Source organism: Lygodium microphyllum, chromosome 15 (assembly GCF_053477565.2).
Source record: "Lygodium microphyllum isolate KBCC chromosome 15, Lygodium_microphyllum_v1.1.10, whole genome shotgun sequence".
Classification (NCBI taxonomy): domain Eukaryota; kingdom Viridiplantae; phylum Streptophyta; class Polypodiopsida; order Schizaeales; family Lygodiaceae; genus Lygodium; species Lygodium microphyllum.
The window spans coordinates 73,590,583-73,599,168 of record NC_141149.1 but is presented as its reverse complement, the minus strand read 5'-3'; positions in this window follow the sequence as shown (position 1 = coordinate 73,599,168).

Below are 8,586 nucleotides of genomic sequence, written 5' to 3'. Positions count from 1 at the left end.
TAATCGTTCAAAACCAATATATGGTAATATTACCGACATAGAGATAGCAGATGACAATCCAAGAATTAATGATGATATACATGATGACACCATAATGGATGATATGCGTGATATAGTACAAGATGAACCTCGCGAGGATGTTCAAGGAAACGCAGAAGATGACAATAATGTGGTTGACGATGATGAAGTTATTGAGCAATATAGCAACGCATCTGATAGTGGGATAGACTTATTTGTTTCGTTACCTCTTGGTAACATAGACCTAGAAGTGGATAGTTTAGCAAGGGCTGATCTCATTTAAGATGAGATGGATCATTTATTGTAACATACTTAATTCGCTTAATGATTCAATGTGTATTCTTAATTCTATGGAAAATATCATACGCACATGTGCATACTCAAGAATCAATAGTCAAGTTTAAAGCTAAATTGAATTTTCCATAATAAAAAGAAAGTATTTTTTATCATCTTCAAGTAGAGAAATTACGAGATACATGCAATGTTTGCTACTAATTGTATAATAAGGTTTGTGTCGCTTGCGCTAATTACTTATATCAGGCTTGTCGACTGGAGGAACTGCCATTCATTAGAGAGCAATGCAAAAATAATTATTAACTCTGGTTTTTTTATTATATTAAGTCCAATTTCAAGTGGTTAAATAATTGCACGTCTGCAAATGCGTCTATATTCACGTCTATCTGCGCGGTAATATAGATGCAAAATTTGCGTCTATTCACATGCTCTTTTACACGCGCATATAGGCGCAATGGTAGACGCGCCCGACTTTGCGTGTCGAACATGCACGTCTATGCCTTGTTTTTGTTATGGTGGATAAATACCCCAAGTGCTAACTAGGGTTTAGCACGTTAAGGATTTGGCCTAGTTTCACACTTGTTGCCAAGTCGAAACCCTCATACCCAAAGGTCCAACCCACATTCACGGAATGTAGGGTCAAGAGGATGCTCATGCAAGTAACGATCTAGGGTTTCTACCTTGAGGATCATTCGTTCAAATGTTAAAACTCGGTTTGAGTTTGGAAATCCCTAGGACCGTGTCGACCTAGTGCAATTAGGATTGGATTGGGTAAGAAGACACCCTAGACCCTGCTTCTTGTCTAATCATAATTCCTTGACCTGAAAACACCGTTCAATGGGTGAATCAATCCCTTGGAATAGATGCGACACTTGTGCAGCAAATTGCAATGTCACATGATCTTGTGGTTTGATCACAAGAGAATTGCAATTCCCTTGAATGAGATTGGTAGGTTCTTGTGCAAGTTTAACTTGCAAGAGGATGAGTAGTCATCTTGTTATATCACCTTTCTTGGGAAAAATTGCCAAGTTAAGGGAAATTAGGTATTTGCTTGAAAGCAAAGAATCAATCAATAATTTGGAGCAACATCGCCAGGATTTACTGTTAATAAAACCTAAGGTATTGGTTTAGTTGGGTTAAGAGGGTATGGCTCTAACCCAAGGACAAAAGGGTGAACAAACAAACCCTTGGGGATCTTGCCAAGTCGCAATTGATCCTGGATCGAATGCTGGATGCATTCGGAGAGAAGGATTCACTCCTTAGCAGTTGGCCAAATAAACGACCACTGGAATTGATTGTGCTTGTAACAGTTTAGGAGCACTGTTTGCATTGTTTACTCAAGGAACTAAAGGATGGAAAGATATTTAATGCTTCACGTTGAAGGCCTGAAGGGAGAGGCAGCTTCAGTTCCCCCCGACTGTCTATGTGACCCTAACCAAGGGGGTTGTTAGCCGCGCCGGGACGTGGATCGAACCCGCCACCTGAGGTCTCTCCGTTGAGCGCTACTTGGAGCAAGAGGATGCTTGGGTGTCAGGGGGGGCTCTGGCCGTAAATCCCTTTCCTTTGGGGCCCTGCACAAGAGGCCAACATGACTCGGGATTGGATCTTCAGGCTCCCATACTAGTCTACGGGCGGAATCTTGGATTAGTAATCCCTGTGGATTGCAAGATAGCTTTCGGGTGGATTATGGATTGTCTTCAGGCACATTATAGATTAGCCTACGGGCTGGATTTTATGGATGTATTCCAAAGATAAGTAAAATAACCTGTTGAAAAGGAACTTGTTTGGCAATATTTTTCTATGTCAAGTGCTAAGATTACGTGAAGAAACCAGTGTCTAACTAGCTAATTAAGGAAGCTGTTTTATGCGTGTCTAACTAAATGTGGTAGGTAATTAGACAACTAAAGCAACCCTGAGGAAAGTGTGGTGGATGTGGCTATGGGTCCGTCCTACGGATGGGTGGTCCCGGTTGGCCGGGAACTTTTGTCAAGAAAAATGGACACCAAGGAACTTTCCTCGAAGGAAATGAACAGTAGGCAACGAGCACCTAGTGTTTATGTTTCTAGAATCCCTATTTATGTTGTTTTAGGGGGAACAGAATGGGACTATACCTTATGTGCAGAGAGGTCGAGCTTTGCATCCCTCTCATTTTCCATTCTCCTTGAACCAAGTGCAATATGAATCTGCTTCGACCCTAACGTTTCTGCGTAAAGTAGTTCACCTGGGGTTCGACGCTAGCTACTCCCTAGGTACTTGACCAATAGGGAAACTCTGATTCAGGTCGGTCCTAAGTGGGAATGGTCGGAATACTTCCGCTACGTGGCAGACATGGAAAAACCCAGATCGCAAACCCCGTAACACTCCATGGGAGTGCTGGCCGGAGCTTTCTAGGCCCTCTTTCCGTTGGGCTGCTAAGACGTGTCCTACGTGCAAACAGGTGGACATGTTACAATAATCATCAAAAAATTACAAAGTACACATCTTTTTAGACGAGCAGTTATACGCATCTATAGATGCAGAATATGAATATATCTACTTTTTTATAAATATGATTATATATTTATGGAGCACGTCAATACGCGCGTCTATATGCGCGTGTAGTTTTTACTATAAGTGCACTTGTAGACACGAAATTTGAGACGCGCTAGTAGACACAGTAATAAACGTGCCCGACATTTTTAAACACAATTCAAATATTGCGTCTACAAGCGCGTCTATGGAGTCTTTTTGTTGTAGTGGTATGAGTAACCACCTCTTCTATGGACATCTCTATATATGGTCAGAACGATCTTTATAGTTAATTGGGTGAGATAGAAGCATTGCATGAAAGATTTATTTCTCTTGCGCATCTTAATGAATTCAATTGCAGGCCTTATTACATCAAGAGGTAGGAAAGAAGAGAATGAAAGCCCTTCATGACCTTCGGGCTAAGAAATATAAACTTCTGAAAGGCAATTTAGTGATGTAATATGATGCTCATTGTGAGCTATTTCTTGGTAAACTAGAACCCAAATGGGATGGCCCATATAAAATTGTACATGTAGGCGAGAATGGCTATACAAACCTTTTAGCAAATGTGCAAGATTTTGAGTTTAAAAATAAAGTTAACTTTAATAAGTTGAAGCCTTGCTACATGTAAGGGTTGACGTCGAACTTGGTGCTTGTGCAAGTCCTTCATGATTCAGCTTTAACTTGCAGTAAGGTACCAAGACAATCGGATGGGAATAATCATTCCTTATCTTGAGCATCCATATTTAGAGTAGTGTTACCACCAAGGTTGAGTGATCTAGTGGAGCAAAGGTTATCAAGTTATTGAGTGGCAAGAAGATCCTTCACATGGGATATTAAGGTCTATTTCCACCATTGTCAAAGGATTCTTATGAGTATTCCTATTTGAGTTCAGCAAGGAAGGAGGGAATGTATGTGCCATACATTCTCTCTCTTGGCTTTGACTTTGATGATCATAATTATGAGTGAGCTTATCAGTATGGTGTGGCCTATCAATATAGATTGTATTTTGACAGAGCTTCTAGAGAGCCCCCGCTAAACATGCGAGTGTTGGCGTAATCATTAAAGATACCCGAAGTAGGGTTGTTATAAAAATGGGAGTATATCTAGGACACTCTTTTACTAATAGGCACAATACAAGGCCTTGACTATAATGGGGCTGAATATAGCCCGACGTGGTGGTATTAGCTAGTTATTGGTGAAAGGTGACTCATAGTTATTGATCAACCAATCAAATGGGACCTATAGTTTGTGGGATCCCATCCTACGGATGTATCATCATGTAACCTTGGATATGTTGCATATTTTTGAAACGATGACTTGTCAGCTAGTTCCTTGACAACCGAATCACTTTGCAAATTCCTTGGCCAAATATGCTTTTGTTGAAGATGTCTTTTTCAATTGTGGTCCAAGGGAGCTCTGACCATTACCTTCTAATATTAGCCCATGCCTACTTTGGGGGCTTTTTGCTGACACGTCCTATTTTGGCCGTCAATGGCTAGTTTAGATAATGAGTTAGATAGTGATTGAGCCCTTCTTATTCTGTCAAGAACACATAGGATCATTTATCATCATATCTGTCAGACACCCCTTGCTATTTATGCAGGTGATGCCAACAGGCATATTCCACCATGGATTCCATGAGACCACGGTGGTTTCCTTGAGATTTTGCGGTGGATTCTGTAAAATTATAATTATTTGTTGGGGCTCGTACATAAGGTGGATTCGTTGTGCAACAAGTTGATGGGGATGCCTGTCCTTTTCGAGCGTCATGTTAAGTTAATGTTTACGTAGGTGATTCCATGGGAGGTGATTCTGCAAAATACATATTTAAATTAATGGAAGTTTATGAGTTTAGACTGCACTCGTATTAAGTTGAGGTTAGGACATAGTTCTAACCTATTTATTTATTTTGTAGCTGAAGATTGCTAGGTATTCACTTTTTTTGTTTAATTTTATTATTTTCTAACAATTGTGAATGCTTTAGTTTACGTGTAGAGTAGGCAGTGGTGGCGTTGGGAAGCACCGGCGATTGCGTGTATTCAGATTACTTAGAAGAAATTATCAATTTTGATGGACGTGCGCCTTATCATTAAAGGTGTGGCGCTAATATTTATTTAGGTGCACTTATTTATTAAGTGCTTGACAGAAATTTATTATTTTGTATGCGTATAGGCGCTCAGTTTAAATATTTTGTTATCGGACATTGTATTTGGGCATAGCCCAACTTCTGGGGCATCCAACCGCTTTATTCTTTATTTGGACAAAAGCAAACAAAAAACCTAAAAGCATGCTAATTGTAAATTGGGCTATTTTTTAGCTTGAAGATTAATAAATTTATAAATATATGCCTTGTGGAGTGCTCACAGAAGGCATGGGGGGAGATTATACCCAATTTGTCTTTTTGTCTCATGTCGTGCAAACTCTCTTCTTGATTTTATGAAGTTTATGTAGAGTTCTTTATTATTGGGGACCTTTCCATACTCACTATGCACGCATCCAGCATCTGATTTGCGCACTAGTGGTATCAGAGTGAAGCTGAGATCAAGGGCTTCCAATCACTTACCATCTAACGCGGAGGCGAAGCTGCTGGAACGAACAGACTCTACAAGTAGTCTCGCGATGAACCATCAATACCATCGTGTTCTTGGCGGTGAAGAACCGCTTGCTGTGTTGTCCAATCCTGAAGGACCACTCTTTGGCGGTGGAGGATCACTTCCCAAGCTCTTTTATGAACATGTTTTTTTTTCAGAGTTAACAGAGAAGAAAAACTTCATTAAGTTGAGCTTAGCTTACAAAGCTTGAAAGAAAAAGCTTAAGCCTCAAATTCAATCGTCAACGGCGGGAGTATGATTTGAATGACGACGAGACTGACGTCGACATCCCATTGCCTGCGCGCTACCAATAGATTAATTGAAGCTTTTTCTTTAAAAAATCTTAAAGCTAAGCTTTACTAAAGTCACAATTCAATATTTAAATTCCCTTCCTAGTGGATGTTCACATTGAGTTTATCATGAACCAATTTTGCAACTCCAACAAGCCCCTGTTTGTACTTGCACCTTGGTAGAGACAATTTCCAACAAGCAAATTGTCATACGCATACTATATAGAAGACGTATATGCTTGGAAGAGGATCTTCATCAATTACCGTACTCAAAAAGAAGCAAGATGGCAAAAATACATTTTTTAAAAAAACCTTGTAAACCCAAACTTGAGCCACGCTCATCCCTCTAATGAGATTTCGAGTGTGTGAGATTGTTTGAGATTTTGCAGGATGTCCGATCAAACCATGGAAGATTTTATGGTGAAAGATGATTTACCGGAACCAATCATGGAGTAAAAATTGGACCTAACCATGATGCAACTACAAGAGGAATGAAGAGCATGCCAAACTTTGCAAGCTCAAAGGGCTACTCTTCAATGATCCATTACTGATCAAGATGGACGCAACCTGAAGATATTATTCGACATACGATCGATGTGAAACTCGAAGCACAGTCTCTTAGGAAAGAAGCCAAGATAAGTAAAAGAAATGTAAAATTTTGTACTTTTAATGGGCTATGTGATAGCAAAACTGTTCTCGCTTTTATCAGTTAGTTTGATGATTATTTCCATAAAGAGTAGTATGCTGAAAAAGATAAACTCAAATGTGCCACTATAACCATCTAGTGGATAGAGCATCGTTATGGTGGACTATTGTCCACAAGAGTATTGATTGTCCTACTACTTGGGAGACCTTTCAAAAGAAATTAATTTGCAGAATTTTCTTCCACCTCAATTCCATGAAACCCAACAATCAAATAGTGGGATCTTCTGCAACAAAGAGATTGTGAATCCATACCACAATACACTGAGCGTTTTTGGAGTGTCTTATTGCAACTTCGAGTGCTTGAAGATGTTTCTGAGGTGATCCACAAGCACAAGTATATGTCTGGTTTGCTTGGTTAGTTCTATGCGAAAGTGAACATGTTCAAGCCAAAGACTTTGGAGGATGCAATTTCTTCAGCCCATGATGCTGAAGATAAAATTTGTGGACAAGAAAAGCAACAACAATAATTTCAAACTAACGATAACTTTGGTATAAAGCAATTCAATTCTAAATTTTGAAGATTCAATCAAAATTGCTTTGTTTCTTCTTCTTTTCATAAATCCTAGACTTGATCCCCTCCTTTACCATCAAACACAAATTCAAATCTTAAGCTATCTTTCCAACCAAATACCAATATACCCAAACTTCCAACCATTACCAATAATATTTTCAAAGCAAAGTCTATAGTTTTCTTCAAGTGTCATCAACCTGGATACTTAGCAATGAATTGTCAATCCACGAAGCTAGTTGTTCAAATCAATTACTTGGGAGCGACTGAAGATGAAGACTATCCAGATATGCCAGATTTCACGAAAGATGATGAAGATATCAGTGATGCTTTAGATATTGTACCTGGTATGCCGAATCCTCATTCATTATTAATGATGAAATGTCTTGTGCATGGTTAGAAAAAGATTATTTTGCATAATGATGGAACCACACATGATTTTATTTCTACAAAGTTAGTAAAAGAATTGAATTCACCTACTGTTCCAACTCATTATCACATAAAGGCTGCATTCTTAGGCACTATATACAATGATATCCAACAAGTTCATGATTTAGAAATTAAATTTGGTGATTATGTTGAGTGCAAAAATTTCTTGGTTGTGCCTTTGCAAGCTAGTGACATTATTTTAGGATTGCCTTGGTATCACAAATATAATCCCGATATAGATTATTCCACACATTCCATAAAAATTCATTCTAACGGAAAACAAATCATATTACCTGAAACACACACATTTGATAATTTTTCCTTGTTTAGTCACACACATGCTAAACATGCATTGAGAAAATATAGCAAATCATACTTAGTATGGGTGAATGAAATTGAAGCTAAGAAAAATGAGATGTATCCTAGGCATGCACAACTTCTTTTACAATTTAAAGATTGTTTTGCTGCTGACTTACCACCTAGTTTACCACCTACAGGTCCTGAAGATCATAAAATACACTTAATCCCAAGTTCTCAACCACCATGTAAAGCACCTTATAGACACAATCAGATTAAACAAAAAGAAATCCAATCACAAGTTAAATAATTGTTAACTCGAAGACTCATTAGGCCCAGTAGTTCTCCTTTTGGTGCACCTGTCCTATTAGTGAAGAAGAAAAATAATACCTATAGGATGTGCATTGACTATATTCGTGCCTTAAACAAGATCATTGTTAAGAATAGATATCCGATTCCTAGGGTAGACGACCTCATGAATAAATTACAAGGAGCCACTATTTTTAGTAAGATAGATCTTAATCAGGATATCATCAAGTACGATTGGATACACCTGATATTTTCAAAATTTGATTTAGAACTCAATTTGGTCATTATGAATTCCTTGTTATGCCTTTTGGTTTGACCAATGCACCAGCTACATTTAATCGTATGATGAACTGAATATTTTTGAAGTATCAACATTGTGTATTGTTTTCTTTCATGATATATTAGTTTTTAGTAATAATGAGAATGAGCATTTTGGTTTGACCAAGGCACCAGCTACATTCAGTTGTATGATGAATCGAATATTTTTTTACCAATGCACTAGCTATATTATGAATTCCTTGTTATGCCTTTCGGTTTGACTAATGCATCCACTACATTCAGTCGTATGATGAATCGAATATTTTTGAAGTATCAGCATTGCGTAATTGTTTTCTTTGATGATATATTGGTTTTT